This window comes from Erythrolamprus reginae, chromosome 2 (assembly GCF_031021105.1).
Source record: "Erythrolamprus reginae isolate rEryReg1 chromosome 2, rEryReg1.hap1, whole genome shotgun sequence".
Lineage (NCBI taxonomy): Eukaryota > Metazoa > Chordata > Lepidosauria > Squamata > Dipsadidae > Erythrolamprus > Erythrolamprus reginae.
The window spans coordinates 230,808,117-230,827,900 of NC_091951.1; the positions used below are offsets into that span (position 1 = coordinate 230,808,117).

Consider the following 19,784-nt stretch of genomic DNA (forward strand, 5'->3'; position numbering starts at 1 on the left):
GGCAGAGGGTAGAGATGCCTCCCCTCTTGTAAACCTTACTCCTAGCCACCTTCTTGGGGGCTTCAGAGTCCCTCAACTGAGAGGACACTCACCCCACGAAGGGCAGGTCCCTGCCGGACTTTATTCCACTGGGGGTCCTGGCAGCCCCAGCCATCGACACCTGCAAGTAAAAAAAATCCAAAGAGCTCTTCTTCAGTTTTCTAGGCTGGCCAAGTTCCCCCCAGCGGGATTTCCACCCTTCCCCCACCCAGATTTGAGGAATGGCCACCCACTGGCCACGTTGCGGTACCGTACTTACCCCAGGAATTATGTTATCTCTTCCTCCTCCTCCTCCTCCTCCTCCTCTTCCTCCTCCTCCTCTTCCTCCTCCTCCTCTTCCTCCTCCTCCTCCTCCTCCTCCTCTTCCTCCTCCTCCTCCTCTTCCTCCTCCTCCTCTTCCTCCTCCTCCTCCTCCTCCTCCTTCAGTGCTGCCCAAAAGAAGAAGGTGGCATGTCAAAAACATCCATCTCTAGCTGAGCCTCTCCTTTCTCAGCCTGGCCTGTCAGCCTGCCCATCTTTTTGCCCCTGAAGGCCCCTCTGCATGAAAGCCATTTTGGGGAGAGGATCTTACAGACTCTGCAGACCTCCAGTGGTGCCTAGAGATGGGCAGCAACCACCACGGGGTGGAACGCCGTTCTACCAATAAAAATGAATCTGCGTGCACAGCTTCAGCTGACCAGCAGCAGTCACTTCCGGGATTACAGATCCGGTAATCCTGGAAGTGACTTTACATTTTTAAATTTTAATTTAATTTTTATTTTTTTCAAAAAAAGATATCGACATGCTCTGGGAGTGATTGACGAGCCAGCAGTTTGCTGTTTTGCTGGTTCTACAATCAACCTGCCCACTTCGTCTCTCCCTATATAGAGAGTGGAGGTCTCACAGAATCGTCTATGGGGAAGCTTTGATTGTGGTGGTTTCTATCGTAGCTCAGAGCGAATAAAGCGTTTCGCTTCTCTGGGCACGTGGACAAAGAAGCTTCTCCCACCGCCCAGAGAAAGGAAAGGCTTTATTCACTCTGGGCAGTACAGAGCGAATAAAGTCCAGGCTACAGGCTGCTTTGTGCATGCCCAACAGCGAGGAAGCAAGCAGCAGGGAGAAAGGGAAGGGCTAGGCAGGAAACATAATATTGAATTTGGTTTACTTATTGTCTGACAATTGCATTAATAGGAAGACAAAAGTACCCGGTTCTAGAGCTCCCAAGGCACTTCCCCCCCCCCATTATCTTTCATGGGAGGGAAATTTAAAAAAAAAACTATTAGGAAGGAAAAGATAATGTGCTCCTTGTAATCTGATTAGCATAAGCCTATGAAACTTGTCTGTCAGAAATAATTCATTTCATCCCTCCCTGAAACCCAACCTTCATCAGTTTGAAGAAATCATATAGAACAGTGATGGCAAACCACAAAATCCATATGTCACCATGGGGCCTGGGTTGTTTCCATTCACAAATGGGATTTTGGAGGTGCAGGCCTAGACTCCTGGTAAGGAGTGCATGTCCCTTTCCTCCACTTGTTTGTCCCAACATGTAACTTTGGTTTTCATCCTGACCATCTGCCCCCTCACGCAATGCCCTTAGGACAGTGGTTCCCAACCTTTCTTTCACCATACCCCACCTAAGCATCTCTAAAATTGTGACCCCCCTGACATATAATTGTTACTATTCAAAAGTGAACTCCTCAGCCAAAGAAAGCCTAAAAGGCCATTAACTTGGTTTAAACAAGGTTCCAATCGCTCCCATTAAAAATCAAATTGCCCCCCTGTAGGGCTTGGGCCCCACGTTGGGAACCATGGCCTTAGTAAAAATTTTGGCTGCCCTATCCTGGTGTTGTCCCACCATGGACAGGGTTTAAGGAGAATGGGGAGGTGGTACCTGGCAAGCTCTTCATTGCCTCCTCCTACACAACAGCAAATTGCTTGGAAAAATTTCCAAACTCTCTGTGAAAAAAAATAGACATGTTAGAAGAGTTGGGAAGCATGAACTTCCTCCCCTACTGCCAGATTCCTCCCATTTGAGATATCAACACTTACCCTGCAGTACTTTCTGACTGCCATTCTCCTACTTTCCCCCAGTCAGAATGCTCTGGGCAGGGGCTTTTCAGGGCAGCTGACAATCTGGTTCCCTTGGCAACAGGTAACCAATGGCCATTGTCTACACTAGGAGAGCAGCTCACCTGGGTCTAGGGGAGGCCAGTGGCTGACTCTTTTGGTGACAAACTAATCAAAGAATAAACGCATGCATTGTATACACACACACACACACACACACACACACACACACACACACACACACACACAAATATAAAGCAACTTCATTTGAGCCAAAGGTTGAAAGGTCTTTATTGGGTTCATGCTAGAATTGTGGCGCACCTAGGTTTGAAGACAAAATTTGCTTTAGAGCACGCGAGTTGATTGCATACTATATGTCTACAGTTTTTAAAAAACAGCACATTTTCCTAAAATTGCTGCCTTCAGTTAGCTGTAGGTTGATCCTGGGGGAGGGGGTGGGGGAGATTTGGTTTAAGGCATTGTAGCTAGGTGTTGCACAAATGCTGTAGAGCAGGGGTATCAAATTCATATCATCACGGCACTGCCACATGATATATTGGGACTTTCCCCCCTCTTTCCAGCTCAAGGTCTGTGAGTTTGACAGCCTTGCTCTAGAGCAGTGTTTCCCAACCTTGGCATCTTGAAGAGATCTGGACTTCAACTCCCAGAATTCCCCAGCCAGTGAATGCTGGCTGGGGAATTCTGGGAGTTGAAGTCCAGATCTCTTCAAGTTGCCAAGGTTGGGAAACACTGCTCTAGACTAGAGCATTCTTTTCCTTTGAATCCAAAGCATTGTACAATCTTAATTCACATGCCAGGCTGAATAATTACATAGTTTGGAGAAGAGGTTAATTAGTGTTGAATACTAACATATTCCCTTGATTTCTAGATAACACCAATGCATGTTTACCTGGAGTGTGCAGCCACATTTGTCTTTTGTCACCAGTTCATTCCAAAGGCTACAAATGCGCCTGTCCAACGGATACTTTTCTCCTACCTTCTGGTGAATGTGGAGGTAGGTCTATAATTCTTGGATGCAACTGGAAGACTATAAGTCCCTGGAAGATTGGTGGAAACTCTCTTGACCTTTTAAGTATTAGTTTTGAGATTTGTACAAGCCTCATATTTTAGACGTCAGCTGTTGTGATGCAGATATTAAATATACTTTAACTGTTAAACAGAGAAGAGATAGATTTATTTATTTAATGATTTGATTTGATTTGATTTGATTTGTATGCCGCTCCTCTCCATGGACTCGGGGCGGCTAGCAACAGTGATAAAAAACAGCATGTAACAATCCAATACTAAAACAACTAAAAACCCTTATTATAAAACCAAACATACAAACATACCATGCATAAATTGTAGAAGCCTAGAGGGAAAGAATATCTCAGTTCCCCCATGCCTGACAGCAGAGGTGGGTTTTAAGGAGCTTACGAAAGGCAAGGAAGGTGGGCGCTATTTTAATCTCTGGGGGGAGTTGGTTCCAGAGGGCCGGGGCCGCCACAGAGAAGGCTCTTCCCCTGGGTCCCGCCAAATGACATTGTTTAGTTGACGGGACTCGGATTAATGATGGTTTGGGTAGGCACCTATCATATCCAATTGCAGTTTTGATCCCCTGAGCCTGCTTTGTCCTCCATTATCTTAATACAGTATATCAAAATCCAATGGCAATAAGGTTAGTAGCTAGTCCTTGCCAGCTGTCATAAGACTTAAAGCAGACCTTTAAACAAATACAAATAAACAGCTAGAATATGTTTATCCATGTATTAATTTCTTTTGACAAAACAATTTTCAAGTCCTCTGAAGAATAGCTTATAACTAGAAACCAGGCCATTATGTGTATTGTCTCCATTCAAGGAAGCACTAATGTCAGCTATTGATATAGGAAGCCTAAAGCTACTGTGATTCTTAGGTGCAATGTTAAGTGGCTGTTCTTGGTGCTTGAATGAGTGGTGAAGTTAGTATCCAGAGTGATAATTCTTCATATGTGTACTTTGACAGAATTGAGAGTTGTGTATTCTACCGACCATGAAATTTTCCAAGTGCATATTGGACCAGAAGGCGTAGTTCAGGAGCAACAACCCCTGATACCTGAATGGCCAGAAATAATCTATTTTCAGGACATGGATTGGAAAAGAGGATTCCTCTACTGGATTGATGATAAAGGAGAACTGATGCGCTACAATATAGCAACCAAGACAAAATTAATAATTCCTACAAACTCACCAGGTGAAACACCATCTCTAGAGTTTCAATGTCTTTTTGTAGTGTGGTCACCAAAACTGGACACACTACTCTAGGTGTAGTCTACCCAAGGCTTTGTAGAGTGGTATTATACTTTTGTATCTATACTGTTTGTTTTAATATTTCCTATGAATGAAACATTTTTAGGGCAAAGAAGAAAATATAGCCTCCTTATTAGGAATTTAATTGAAGAATTAAAAAAATCAAAATAGGCATAAAAACTTTGAACTAAACACACAGACATTATCTCCCACTGGCAGGATTGGAATATGGAGACTTGGAGTAGGAATCATTGCACTGTAGAATAGTAATTGTAGAGAGAAATCTGAGACCATATTGGTCCCAAGCACCACAGTCCTTATCATTGAGCCAGACTTAAAAATTACAGAAAGGTTCTATTTAAGATATCTACAAATAACTGTTAGACTCTAAAATGATTTGGAGGTGAGGGTGTCAAGACCTATTCCAGTTTTAGATGAAACAAAGGAAAGGGCAGCAGCAGGGGTGAAATTCAGCAGGTTTTGACAGGTTCTAGAGCAGAGGTCCCCAACCGCCGGTCCGCGGACCGGGACCGGGCCGTTGGGGTTTTCCAGCCGGTCCGCGGCGGCGCTGCCCTCCCGGCAGAGGACATTATGCAGGACAGGGTGGGGCGTCGGGCAGGGGGGGTAGAATCAGGAGGCTCCTTTGGCGGCTGGGGGCTGCCTGGCTTTGTGATTTTGGCTGGGGGGGAGTTAGGAAGGTCCTACTTCTCCCCCCCAGCCAAAAACTCAAAGCCTATCTGCTGGATACGGGCGATGAGCGGGACGAGCGGCGCCGAAGCCGGTGGCTGTGGCAGCTGCTGCAAGAGGCTTCCGCGCCACTCTGTCCCACTCATCGCCCGTATCCAGCAGATAGGCTTTGAATTTTTGGCTGGGGGGGGAGAAGTAGGACCTTCCTAACTCCCCCCCCAGCCAAAATCACAAAGCCAGGCAGCCCCCAGCCGTGAGGTGCCCCCTCCCCTCCCATGGAGCCCTGCCCTGTTTGGTGCCCGCTGGCCGGGCAACGGCCTCCCTCCCTCCCTGCCTCGTGTTTGCAGAGCTCCGCCGGGCAAAATTCGGACGCCTTCCGGGCGCACGCACACATCCACACCTCCACCCCCCCCCCGGGAGGAATTCGCCCCCTGCCCAGAATTGGCCAGCCCAGCAACGCTGCCCTGCTCCCTTCGGAGGTGCGGAGAGGGCGGGGAGAGGAATTTAACCCCGAAAGTGGCCGGGGTTGCGCAGAAATTCCCCCAACCTTCGCTGGTTTCGGGCCAGGGAAGAGGGGGCCGTGTTTACCTGGCTGATTCGGGGATGAGAGACCACCAGGAGCTCCGCAAGGCTGCGTGACTTGGATTGGGAAGTCCGAAAAAGACCCCCGGGATGGGTGAGTGGAGGGAGAGGGAGAAAGAGAGAGGGAGAGAGGGGGGAGAAAGAGAGAAAGAGATAGCAAGAGAGGGAGAGAGAGAAAGAGATAGGGAGAGAGGGGGGAGAGAAAGAGAAAGAGATAGCAAGAGAGGGAGAGAGAGAAAGAGATAGGGAGAGAGGGGGGAGAGAAAGAGATAGCAAGAGAGGGAGAGAGAGAAAGAGAGAGGGAGAGAGGGGGGAGAGAGAGAGAAAGAGAGGGAGAGGGAGAAAGAGAGAGGGAGAGAGGGGGGAGAAAGAGAGAAAGAGATAGCAAGAGAGGGAGAGAGAAAGAGAGAGGGGGGAGAGAAAGAGATAGCAAGAGAGGGAGAGAGAGAAAGAGAGAGGGAGAGAGGGGGGAGAGAGAGAGAAAGAGAGGGAGAAGGAGAAAGAGAGAGGGAGAGAGGGGGAGAAAGAGAGAGAAAGAGATAGCAAGAGAGGGAGAGAGAGAAAGAGAGAGGGAGAGAGGGGGGAGAGAAAGAGATAGCAAGAGAGGGAGAGAGAGAAAGAGAGAGGGAGAGAGGGGGGAGAGAGAGAGAAAGAGAGGGAGAGGGAGAAAGAGAGATGGAGAGAGGGGGAGAGAGAGAAAGAGAGGGAGAGGGAGAAAGAGAGAGGGAGAGAGGGGGGAGAAAGAGAGAGAGGGAGAGAGAGAAAGAGAGAGGGAGAGGGGGGATAGATAGCAACAGAGGGAGAGAGAGAAAGAGAGAGGGAGAGAGGGGGGAGAGAAAGAGATAGCAAGAGAGGGAGAGAGAGAAAGAGGGAGGGAGAGAGGGGGGAGAGAGAGAGAAAGAGAGGGAGAGGGAGAAAGAGAGATGGAGAGAGGGGGGAGAGAGAGAAAGAGAGGGAGAGGGAGAAAGAGAGAGGGAGAGAGGGGAGAGGGGAGAGAAAGAGAGAGAGGGAGAGAGAGAAAGAGAGAGGGGGGATAGATAGCAAGAGAGGGAGAGAGGGAAAGAGGGGGGAGAGAGGGGGCAGAGAAAGAGAGAGGGAGAGAGAGAGAGGAGATAAAGGAAGAGGAGAGATAGAAAGGAAGAGAGAGAAAGAAAGAGGGATAGAAAGAGAGTGAGAGATGCTCAGTGAGCCTTTCTTTGAAGTTGCCTTTCTTTCTTTCTTTCTTTCTTTCTCTCTTTCTTTTGCTCTCTTGCTCTCTTGCTCTTTCATTCTTTTTTCTCTCTCTTGCTTTCTTTCTTTCTCTTGCTTTCTCTCCTTCCTTCCCTCCTTCCATTTCTTTCATTCCCCCTCTCTATTTTTATTTCTCTTTCATTTTCTTTCTTGCTTTCTTTCTTGCTCTTTTTCTTTCTCTCTTTTACCTTCCCTTCCTCTATTTCTTCTTTTCTTTCTCCTTCCTACCTTCTTCCCTCCCTCCCTTCCTTCAGTCTTTCCTCTCTTACTCTCCCCTTTCATAAGTTTCCTTGCTTCCTTCCTCTGTTCCTGTCCCTTCCCTCTTTCTTTCTTTCTTTCTTTCTTTCCTCCTTCATTCATGAAGGTAGCCTCCATTTCTTGCTTTCCTTTTCCTTCCTCCCTTCTTTCCTCCCTCATTCCCTTCTTTCACTCCTTCCTCTCTTACTCTCCCCTTTCACCCCTCCCCAAAGAAGGTAAATTTCATACATAATTGGTATGTCGCAAAATAAAGTAGTTTTAAAATGGTGGGGAGGGGGGCCCCCAGACACTTAGGCTGTATGGGGCCCCAAAATTCCTGATGGCGGCCCTGGCTCCACCCCTCCATAACCCCACCCCCATATGACCAAAGCCCCCCCCCCACCGGGCCATGGAAAACTGGTCTAGCTTAAAGCCGGTCCCTGGTGCAAAAAAGGTTGGGGACCTCTGTTCTAGAGAACCCGGTAATGGAAATTTTGAATAGTTTGGAGAACCAGCAAATACCATCTGGCTAGCCGCAGTGTGGGGAGGGACTGGAGATTTTGCAATGTCCTTCCCCTGCCATGCCCACCAAGCCCCATTTTGAATTAATTAATTAATTAATTCATTCATTCATTCATTCATTCATTCATTCATTCATTGGATTTGTATGCAGCCCTCTCCGGGGACTCGGGAAAGCTCCCAACATATCAATACAGTGTTCCCTCAATTTTCGCGGGGGATGTGTTCCAAGACCGCCCGCGAAAGTCGAATTTCCGCGAAGTAGAGATGCGGAAGTAAATACACCATTTTTGGCTATGGACAGTATCACAAGCCATCCCTTAACACTTTAAACCCCTAAATTACCATTTCCCATTCCCTTAACAATTTAGTCACCATTATTACTGGTATTCACCATTGAATAAGACACTTAGTAATCCTGATATTTATAAACATAATGATTTATTAACAATAATTAATTTTTTTATTATTTATTTGCAAAAATTATTAGTTTGGCGATGATGTATGACGTCATTGGGCGGGAAAAACCGTGGTATAGAAAAAAACCCGCGAAGTATTTTTTTATTAATATTTTTTAAAAAACCGTGGTATAGGCTATTTGCGAAGTTCGGACCCGTGAAAATTGAGGGAACACCGTATAACAATACATCTAAATATCCTTCTTTTCTTATTCTCTATACCCCCTTCCTTGACTCTAATTCCCCTCAACATGTTTTTCTCTTTTCTCTGTCTATTCTTTACTCTTGTTTTTTCCCTCAACTCTTCTCTACTTCTTTCCTTACTATCAAAAATTCCTCAAACAATACCTGATGTTTATTATATAGACTACAAATGTTATGAGATACAATCTAATTATTGTTGCATTACCCTGTCTTACCTTTGCTTTTTCTATTTTTGTAAAGCTCAATAAAGATTATTTTATAAAAATCCAATTAATACGTCTACAAAGACTTTAAAAAAACCTCTAATATAATTTAAAAAAACATTCATCGCTATTCACCCAGGTCAGCAGTTAATATGCATAGTACATTTGGTTTTAATCTATTCATTCTGTCCTTAGATAAACTAAATGAAAATAATTCTGAATGCTTGTTATGTTGAACCCCCAACTTCCAACCAAACACAGCTGGCTTTTGTCCCTAAAGTGGGACTAGAATTTACAGTTTCCCTCTTTCTATCATGATGCCTTAAAACTGCTACACCAAACATTCTAGCAGCGGCAATGGAGCGCGTAGTCTCACTCCATTGCCGCCGGTCTTGCATGCGACATGCATGCACAACCTAAGCGATTCTGGCAGCTAAAATCAGTGGGGTTTTGCTTCCATGCGTGCGCAGAATTTTTGCTGCCAGAAGAACGTCTGTGCACGAGATTACGGTTGCTGCACATGCGCAGCATCCAGAATCTCACACCGGCACCTAGAGCGGCAGCTGGTGAAAGCACCCTGCCTGACCTCCAGCCACATGCCTGCTCTCACACACCCCAGGAGAGAGATGCCTGTGGCACAGGACAGCACAGAGCAGGCCACGTGGCCAGAGCTCGGGGCCACCCGGCCTGGTCCCCAGGCCATGCTCTCAGCGCCCCTGCAGGTTGTCACACACCGGAGCAAGGTAAGGGCTGGGCTGGCAGCTCGCAGTGTGGCATGGCTTGGCTTGGGCATTTTTGGTAGGGACAGGAATGATGGCCCACCCCTGGTGCTACGTGATGCCCATTTGTTAATTCTTATCAATATACTTATTAACTTTGCAGCGTCCTGAGCTCTTCAAGATGCCTCAACGCGAGCAGAGGGGTGGAGCCAGCTGCGGAGCCGAATGGACGGTGAGGAGGAGAGCTCCGGTTATTCCTCCACTTTTGAGGAGTTCGATCGGTCCTTCTTCGACCACAGACTACATGAGGAGGTATCTGACCAGTGGGGAGCCCTGTTAGCCGGTTTTCTTTTCGGGCAGGGGTCTGAGACGGCGGATCAGGAATTTCCCAAAAGAAGATCGTGCAATATGACGGCCTGAGGGACTCCCGGCTGGAGATTCCTATACTGATACTGGCGAGGCGATTGTACAGAACGGAGAGGTGTGACCTCAAATTTCTACGCAACTGCCGAGACAGAAACTTGATCCCCAAATGCTGCCAACTAAAATTCCATTCTAAAACCCCATCTGAAATAACCGAGAAACACGGTGGCTAACTTTAAATCTTTATTCTCTGCAGGAGACTAACTAGACGCGGATACACTTTCACTCAGACGCGAGCTAGAGAGAAGCGCGTAAGACCGGAGGCACTTTCCTTTTATACTGTTTCACCCGGCAACAAGCGACGCCTGACAGCTCTACAAAGATTGGCGCCAAACCGTAGCAGCCAATGAGAAGCAGGTAAACAACTTCTAATACAAACAGTGAATTCTGCTTAACAACTCTACTTTTAGACATTACCCACCTACAGAATATTGTGGAATCTTCTGGTCATAACACCCCTCCCCCTTCTGGATGGATTTTTACAGGTTTTATTCGGACAAGCAAGTAATGAAGTCTTCGAGCTGAGCAGGCTTCCTGGGGGTGCGTTCTGACCGGCGTGGTTCGTTCAGGACCTGGACATCTACGGAGGACGAAGGTTCTTCTGGTCCTGCAGGTGAAGAACTTCCCCGGCTGGAGCATGGTGGAGCTGGGGCAGCGCTGGAATGGTCACTAAACCCAGGTAAGTCCCAATCTATTTGTTCCTGGGCACGGCTGGGTCTGGTATAACTCCCTGTGGGGAGTGAAGTGTTAGAAACCCCATTACTAGTGTCAGCCATATTCCCTCTGATACTGGCTGTTTCCAGTCTCCCCCTGACATGGTCTATGTGCCTCTATCAGAGGCGTCCATCATCCAGTTTGACCATATATGTTTTAGGACCTGTTTGCTCAGTCACTATCCCAGTCTCCCACTGTTTGCCCCTGTCAAAATTTTTTACATACACCTTTTGTCCCACAAACATTGACCTTTCAGGGGTTGTTACATACTCTGGCTTCATCTTAACATAAGAGGGGTGCAGCCTATCTAAAGGAGACCTCAATCTCCTTCCCATGAGTAGTTCAGCTAGGCTTCTATTGGTAGTTAGGCTCGGTGTTATGTGCTGAGTTAATAGGAAGGTGTCCAGTCTTTCTTGTATCTCCCCTGGAAATGACCTTTTTATGGCCTCTTTGGCCACACGAACATATCTTTCTGCCATACCATTAGCCCAGGCTGCGTGGGGTGAGACCAAGGCATGTCTTACTCCCAATTGGGCTACGAACAGCTCCAGCTGTCTAGAGGTGAATTGGGGTCCATTGTCCGAAACCAGGACATCTGGACACCCATGGGTTGCAAACAACCTCCTTAAGACTTGTATAATTGTGGAAGATGTGGTGGACCCTAACAATATAACATCCAACCATTTGGAGTATGCATCCACCACTATCAAAAACATATTGGTGCCCACCGGTCCGGCCAGATCTATACGTACCCTTGACCAGGGCCCTTGGGGTGTGTCCCACTGTGCAGGGGTGGTTTTAGGGGGATTTGGCCTTGTGTCCTGACAAGGGCTACATGCGGCCACCCAATCTTCAATTCCCTTGTCTAATCCTGGCCACCATAGATACCCTCTGGCCAAAGCTTTCATCCTGACCACCCCAGGGTGCCCCTGGTGCAGCATGTTCATGACTTGAGGCCTCAGTGCAGTGGGTATAACCACCCTGTCACCCCACAAAATACAATCCTGCATCACAGAGAGTTCCAGCCTCTTAGTTTTAAAATCCAGCACTGAGTGGTCTTCACCATTTGGTGGCCACCCTTTTAATATGTATTGGAGGACTTTTCCCAACACCAGGTCCTTTTTAGTTTCAATGGCCACCTCTTTGGCATTAATAAGGGATGGTGTACCTAAATCAATGAGGAGGACATCTCCTGCAGGGGCAGGGTCCTCCACCCTTTGCCCTAATGGACAGCGACTAAGACCATCAGCATGATTAATCATTGAGCCCCCCTTATGTACAAGGATGTAATCATACCCTGACAAAAAAATAGTCCAACGGGACATGCGGGGGGACATAAAAGGTGGAGTTGGCCACCCGGTGGCTAACAGCCCTAACAAGGGTTTATGGTCAGTGACCAGTTGGAATGGTCTCCCAAATAAGTAGTTGTGAAACTTTTTCACCCCAGCTACCAATGCGAGTGCCTCTCTATCTATCTGGGCATAATTACGTTCTGTCAGGGACAACGTCCTTGAAAAGTATGCCACTGGGGCTTCCTGGCCATTTGGCAATATGTGGGCCAGGACCTCTCCCACCCCATACGGGGATACATCGCATGTAAGCCTAAGTGGCAACGTGGAACTATATTGTACCACGACACTTTGCGAGGTCAAGAGGTCTTTGATATTATTAAAAGCCTGTTGTTCTGTCTCACCCCATCTCCATGGCGCTCCCTTGTGGAGAAGTCGATGAAGCGGCTCAGCTGCTGAGGCTTTCTGTTTCAGAAAAACAGAGTAAAAATTTAATAGCCCCAAAAATGCTTGCAGCTCTGTTCTAGAGGTGGGGGCAGGGGCATCCTTAATGGCTCTGATTTTCTCCTCAGTGGGGTGTATGCCTGCTTCATCTATCCTAAACCCCAGGAAGTCCACTGAGGAAATTCCCCACACACACTTTTCTGGCTTTAGCCTTAATCCTTTAGCTTGTAACCTAGCCAGAACCTGTCGAATTCTACAGTGCAGTTGGTCTGGAGTGTCCCCTGATATTAAAATATCGTCAAAGTAGGGGACCACCACCCTAATTCCCCAGAGCAATCGTTCCATGATTCGCTGGAATATACCCGGGGCGACACTTATGCCAAATTGCAGTCGAGTACATTTAAAGGCCCCTCTGTGTGTCACAATTGTTTGCGCCAGGGCTGTGGCATCGTCCACTGGCAACTGCTGGAATGCCTGTGCAAGGTCCAGCCTCGCAAAAATTTTCCCAGACCCCAGGGTATGCAGCAACTGCTGCACAACAGGTATCGGATAGGAGTTGTGCTGTAACGCCTTATTCAAGGTAGATTTATAAACCGCAGAAACTCTCAGAGATCCATGAGGCTTCAGGGGGGTGACAATAGAGGTCTCCCAGGGGGCATGTTCGACAGGAACCAAAATACCCTGAGCCTGGAGTTTCTGCAATTGGGCATCCAATTTATCCATTAGGGGCAGTGGTACCCTGCGAGGTTTTAACCGGAGGGGCGGGACAGCAGGATCCAAAGAAAAAGAAATGGGTGGCCCCTTATAGGTACCCAAACCCTGTTTAAAAACCTCCGGAAATTCCTGGACAAAATCAGGCTCCTTCAAACAAGTCACTTTGTGAAGACCAGTGACAGCTAACCCCAAAGGAACCATCCAATCAAGTCCCAAAAGGGAATGATTCGCCCCCTCAATAACTAGAATAGGCAACATACAATGTACATTTCTAAAAGTTATAGGCACCCTAGTGCTTCCCAAAACCCGGATTGGGTGTCCCTGGAAGTCTTTAATAGCAATGTCCAGCGGCTTTAGCGAGTCCAGGGACAACGAAGGCACATACAGTCTCAGTTTATGCCACGGCATTAAAGTAAATTTAGAGCCTGTGTCCAGCTCCATGTGGCATGGTTGATGATTCAACATGAGAGGGACAATAATCTTATTAGGGGCTGGCGGGTAGGTGCCACAGTCCATGGATGTGCGGTTACCTCGGTTGCCGTCCCTCAAAGTGTTGCTCCCCGGTCTCCGGTTCTCTCTTCCTTGTTGTCTGAATGGTCGGTAGACTCAATGAGATGGAAAGGTGGGCAGCAGGTCTTGATTGAAGGGGGTGTCGTCAGGCAGGATGGCTTGGCAGATGGCGGCAATGTGGCCACGTTTGTCGCAGCGGCGGCAGAAAGCATCCTTAAAGGGACATCTCGAGCGGGCATGCTGACCACGACATCCGGCACAGTCTTGGAAGGATGGACGAGGTTGTCTGGCTGGCGGTACCCGTAGCTGGCAGCAGTGGTCTTCATATGGGTCGAACTCAGAAGTACTGTAGTCGTGTTGATGGTTGGCGGGGGCGCAAGGTGCCTCAGCGATCTTAAAAACTGTGGCCAGCTTGTCGTTTGACTTAAGGTCAGCTGCAGCAGCTTCAGCGACTTCCGCGGTTTGAGCTGCCTTAATCACATCTTGTAGTGACGAGTCGTCAGCTGCCAGCAGTTTATTCCGGATAGAAACATTTCTCATGCCAAATATAATGGCATCAGTTAACCTAGCCTCAGGATTGTCAAACTGACACTTGGCTAAAATAGTCCTGAGGCGAGTGGCAAACTGGTTAATAGATTCCCACTCAGCTTGAGCCATCCGGGAGAACTGGTGCCTGAAAACCCTGGCAGGTTTCGTTGGCTTAAAATGAGCTGCCAACTTAGCCATCAAAGTGTCCCATGGAACCGAATTTGCAGGTTCTGGGTCCGTCAAGGTCTCTGCCAGGTCAAAAATTTGAGTCCCGCAGTAGTTCAGAAATAAAGCCCTTTTCCGGCCGTTGTCAGCATCTTTCATGCCGGCGGCTTCCAAGAAAATTTCAAATTTAGCCATATAGGCTGTCCAAGTTGACCTCTCAGGGTCAAATAATTCAGGCGGCTGATGATCAAAGGGGTCGCCATAATGATTTTTTCCGTAAAAAAAATTGCCTCTAGACCCTCGTCGCCAGTGAAATAACCGAGAAACACGATGGCTAACTTTAAATCTTTATTCTCTGCAGGAGAGTAACTAGACGCGGATACACTTTCACTCAGACGCGAGCTAGAGAGAAGCGCGTAAGACCGGAGGCACTTTCCTTTTATACTGTTTCACCCGGCAACAAGCGATGCCTGACAGCTCTACAAAGATTGGCGCCAAACCGTAGCAGCCAATGAGAAGCAGGTAAACAACTTCTAATACAAACAGTGAATTCTACTTAACAACTCTACTTTTAGACTTTACCCAGCTACAGAATATTGTGGAATCTTCTGGTCATAACACCATCCACTGAACGGATCCTGAAAAGAACTGAATTAGCCCTTATCAGAAATGAACTCCACAGGAAAAGATTCCTACTAGACCAAACCAACAAAGACCTACTCACTCTTCATCTCAAACTTAGCAACAGAATCCACCCAATACTCTGGGACCAATCTAAACAACTAGCCCTCTGGAGAGCTGAAACAGAAACCTCCCTCAATACAGACATACACACCAAGAAACTCCACAATTTGGAAAAACACCAGAAATCCAAACCCTTTCCACAGCAACTCATGAAGAATACAGTACATAATTTACCGGACATGACCCTCACCACAGCAGAAACCAACGTCCTCTCCAAAGGATTCAACTTTGCAGTCGCCCCCAAACGCATCCCCACTGAAAACATCATATGCGGAGTTGAAGCCACTCTAACCAAAATCAACCAAGATGAAGCCAACAAAATCAGACTTGAAGTCACCAATGTCCTCTGCTCCAGCATTCCACCCCGAAGCAACTTACATAAAGATGAACAAAAAGCACTCACCAACTTGAGGAAAGACAATAACATAATCATCCTCCCAGCAGACAAAGGCAAAGCCACTGTGGTGATGAACACATCTGACTACCAAGACAAGCTATTCAACCTACTCCAAGACTCCGCTTACAAACCTCTAAGTACAGATCCTACCACCTACCTGGAAAAAACCACCAAATCCAAAATAAAAGCTTCTCCCATCAGTGAAGAAATCCAGCAAAGAATCATCCCCAGAGAAAAATCATCCAGATGCCCCAAGCTCTATGGCCTCCCCAAGATACACAAAGAAGGAACACCACTCAGACCCATAGTCAGCTCCATAGGCTCACCCCTACAGAATCTTGCCAAATTTCTTGCCAAACAACTCTAGCCCTATGCAGAATCCATCATGTCTCATGTACAAAACTCATTCCAATTCACAGAAATCATAAAGGAACAAAACCTACAACCCAGCGACCTTCTCGTAAGCTTCGATGTCATATCTCTCTTCACCCAAGTGCCTATCAAAGAAGCCCTGACAGCCATCCAAAACAAATACAACCCCCCGAAGCACATCTTAGATCTGACCAACCACTGCCTGATGAATACATACTTCATCCACAATGGACAAAGATACAAAGAGATAGAAGGAGCCCCCATGGGATCATCCCTGTCACCCGTCATCACAAACTTATACATGGAATATTTTGAAACCAACGCCTTGGACAAATCTGAACACAAACCCAAACTCTGGCTTAAATATGTAGATGATACCTTCGTAATTTGGCCACATGGGAAAGAAAAACTGGACAGCTTTCTCACACATCTCAACAGCCTACACCCCAAAATACAATTCACCATGGAAATAGAAACCAACAACAAGCTTCCCTTCCTGGATGTCCTAATCTATAAAAAACCCAATGGCTTCCTAGGACATATCGTCTACCAGAAGTAAACACACACCAACCACTACCTGAACGCAAAATCCCACCACCAACCTGCACAGATCAATTCCGTAGCCAAGACCCTCATTTCCAGAACCAAACGCCTAGCCAACAAAGACCACCTGGAACCTGAATTACACAGTCTCACAAATGTATTAATTTCCAATGGATTCCAAAGAGAGGCAATCAACAACTTAATCCATAAAGAGACACCCCCCAAGAACCAAGACACAGAACAGGACAATGGCATTGCCCTCCTCCCTTACATCAAAGGCACCACAGATAAAATCAGTAAAATTCTCCGCAAACATAACATCAAGACAGCCTTTGGTACAGATTAAAAAATAGCCAACATCCTAAGAAACCCGAAAGACAATACCCAGGTAGAAAACCAGGGAGTTTATCAAATACCATGTAAAATCTGCCCAGCCACATATATTGGACAAACTAACAGGAGAGTAAATGCACGTGTTGCAGAACATAAGAATGCATTAAAGAAAAAAGAAAAGACCTCCTCCCTTTTCCAACACTTCAGAACTACAGGACATGAAATTGATTTTGACAGTAGTAAATTAATTTCCAAAACAGAACACTACAGGAAAAGAATAATCATGGAAGCCATCGAGACAGAAAAACATCCCCAAAATATGAACAAGCGGAATGATACCTCCCGCCTACCAGACATTTGGAAACCAGCCCTCAAATGTAACCCAGCCATAAAAACTGAAACTAGACTCAGAACACACATTGCAAAACAATCAAGCAGCCTGCAAGCTCCAACTACTCAGGATATCACACCTAATCAACAACCATTAACTAATCAGCATACTTCAGCTCCATCAACGACCCAAGATGTTACCCCACTGACTCACCAGGAAGTTTCTACACAGCAGGCAATTGCTGAGCCATCAAACCACACCCAGCCACGAGTATTTATAGAAGGAAGGCAGCTCAGGTCTCGCAGTGTTCGCCTTAGAACAAGGACAGAAACACCAGCCTGAAGATGATGAGTGTGACCTCGTCGAAACGTCACCAGAAATTTCCAAATCCTACACGGGAAGAAACCCGAATATACCAAGACCGTCATACCTGTACCCGTGACAATCTACGAAAACATATATACATATATATATATATATACTCTTTGACCTCCCCACATCTTCCTGATTATCTTTTAATCAAATCACCACTATGCCGTAATTCTCCCCAAGCAAGTTATTACAATTGCTTATGAATTCCTACAGTGTATCCCAGAAACACCCCTGGGGGAAGTGAATGTCAATTATTTTTCTTACTAGCTCAGCCCTGCTTATGGCTTGCCAAAGAGATCAACTTACTTAGTGACTGCTGTAGCTCATGCAGGACTGTGAATGAAGAAATCGAGGCATTCAGCAGTATACCAACACCAGGTGTGGAGCGAGATGCATAATACAAGTGTGTTACAGTGCTCCAGAAGAACAGATTTTCAAATACAGCGAGTCCTAAGGGATCCTGATTTTTCAGCATTGTATCAGGGAAAGTATATCTTCCAGAACCATCTACCTTTACTGTTTCGATGGACTAAAAAAAAACAAAAAGCAATATGAGAACAATATTCAGACTTGCAGAACTATCACTAATTGTTTTAATTAAATAGCCATGCTTTCTGATAACCCAAGGCAATTCTCTATGGCACATTTTGCTCAAATTCTCCAGATCATGTGGTTTATACATTGTGGCCCTCTATATCTAAATGGTCTCTTTATTTATGTTATTTCAGGTTTGCTTGGTTTGTTTGGTTATTTCAGGTTTGTTTGGTTAAGGAATTTTAGGTATTCATTTTGGTTCAGCCAATTGTACCACTTGTCCCAGATTTTATGAAATTCAGATTCATCCTTATCTTGAAGTGCCAATGACAATCTAGTAATTTCCATGCACTTTAGTACTTTGATTATAATGTTTAACATTGATGAGATTGACTCCTTTTTCCAATTTTGTCCATAGAGTATTCTAGCAGCTGTTGTGACATGTAAGATTATATACCTATCCTCTTTCTTAAAATTCTCCCTAGACGCCCAAGAGCAGGGGTAGGCAAAGTTGGCTCTTCTATGACTTGTGGACTTCAACTCCCAGAATTCCTGAACCAATCATGCTAGCACAGGAATTCTGGGAGTTGGAGTCCACATGTCATAGAAGAGCCAATTTTGCCTACCCCTGCCCAAGAGGAAAAGCTCAGGTTTTAAGAAAACAGTTTGTGATATAGAATAGAATAGAATAGAATTTTATTGGCCAAGTGTGATTGGACACACAAGGAATTTGTCTTGGTGCATATGCTCTCAGCGTACATAAAATAAAATATACATTTGTCAAGAATCGTGCGGTACAACACTTAATGATTGTCATAGGGGTCAAATAAGCAATGAAGAAGCAATATTAATAAAATCTTAGGATATAAGCACCAAGTTACAGTCATACAGTCAACATGGGAGGAAATGGGTGGTAGGAATGATGAGAAAAACTAGTAGCTCAATACAGTTTTTAATTTTTAACCAATAGGTTTTGGCCCTGAGGCAGGTTCACCATAGGTGGTAGTAGGTACCAATCTCTTTTCTATATTTCCAGCAGACTGCTGAAAGATTTGGGAACATTTTAGCAAGCTATGCTGGTGGAAGGTGCCTACAATATTACGTTTAATTGAAGAACATAAACACATTTTTGGGATTTGTTTTCATAAATCACAAGGGGGAGGGAGGGGGAGGGAGAGAGAGAGATGCAAACTATAGGTAGCTTTGAATTTGAAATGGGATGAAGTGCACACCTTTTTATGCATACTGATCCAATAGAGTCTATTAGTGACGTAATCAAGAGTCAATCCCGCGGGCTCTTCAGCAATTAATACCACAAGCACATGTCTGTCTGATCCATCCATCCCTGCAGCTTCTATTGCAGTCCCATCCTTCTCACCAAAATTCACCCAGTACATGTATCTGTGATAAGGTAGAAAACCAGAACAAAATGCTTCAAGAGCAGAGTTAAATCTTGACGTAGTCATGTTTGGAGTAGAGCTATTTAAATTGGCCAAACTGTTCTCTGGAGAATCCTGTGGATGACAATGATCACATTCTCCATTAAGGACACCAGTCCCTGCTGATTTGTGGTAATGGAGCCATTGGCACCAGAGCTTGGGGGCATGTGGCGAACCTAAGTCCCTTCTCCCAAGGGCCGGGTGTCCCCCTGCTCCGCTGCCCAGAGCGCTCCAGCACAGCTCAGTCAGGTTAGGAGAACTAACTAGGGGGACTCCACCCCTCCCCAACTGAGAAGACTTTGTCTTACTTACCCAAGGGCTGGAGGATCCCAACAATGAGGCCAGGTCTAGGCTGTTGTTGCTCCCTGACCCCATTTGAGCTGTCATCGAATCCTGCAAATGAAGATACGGAGGCTAAATCCTAAGCTTTCTGCGTCCCAGTAAGATTGAGAAAGGACAGGGTGCATCAGGCCCTATGGGCCAACAGCAAGCCTTAAGGTTAGGGCGATGCCTTCAGTCCTGATGGGAGGGGGAGAAAGCTTTTGCAAGCCTTAAGCTTAGAAGGATATCTACCATAATTTCTCCCCCTCCCATTAGGAGTCAAGGCATCGCTGAAACCCTAACGCTAACCCTCTGCCCCCCTGCCAAAGGTTTCTTACCTCCGAGGGCTCTCGCCGCCAAATAGTATAGGTCGTCTCTCTGGGGGAAGAAAACAAA

At 46.2% G+C, this 19,784-nt stretch overlaps 1 protein-coding gene and 2 long non-coding RNA genes across 4 annotated transcripts in view; 1 reads left to right on the top strand and 2 right to left on the bottom strand.

Annotated features, from left to right (window-relative positions):
* LOC139158853 (perilipin-3-like) overlaps nt 1-19,784 on the bottom strand; it is a gene marked incomplete at its 5' end in the record, with an annotated part of 144,088 nt that overhangs the window by 76,257 nt on the left and 48,047 nt on the right. The gene's annotated exons all lie outside the window — the stretch shown is intronic.
* LOC139158852 (uncharacterized) lies at nt 2,809-19,082 on the bottom strand. 2 transcript variants are annotated; one of them, XR_011557751.1, is made up of 3 exons: nt 18,861-19,082; nt 17,401-17,623; nt 2,809-3,258 (listed from the first exon to the last, which is right to left on the bottom strand). It is a non-coding gene; the product is annotated as an uncharacterized lncRNA (long non-coding RNA). The 2 variants fall into 2 exon arrangements; XR_011557750.1 differs by lacking the exon at nt 2,809-3,258 and adding an exon at nt 10,297-10,368.
* LOC139158851 (uncharacterized) lies at nt 2,966-9,397 on the top strand. The gene is made up of 3 exons (XR_011557749.1): nt 2,966-3,103; nt 4,093-4,320; nt 9,379-9,397. It is a non-coding gene; the product is annotated as an uncharacterized lncRNA (long non-coding RNA).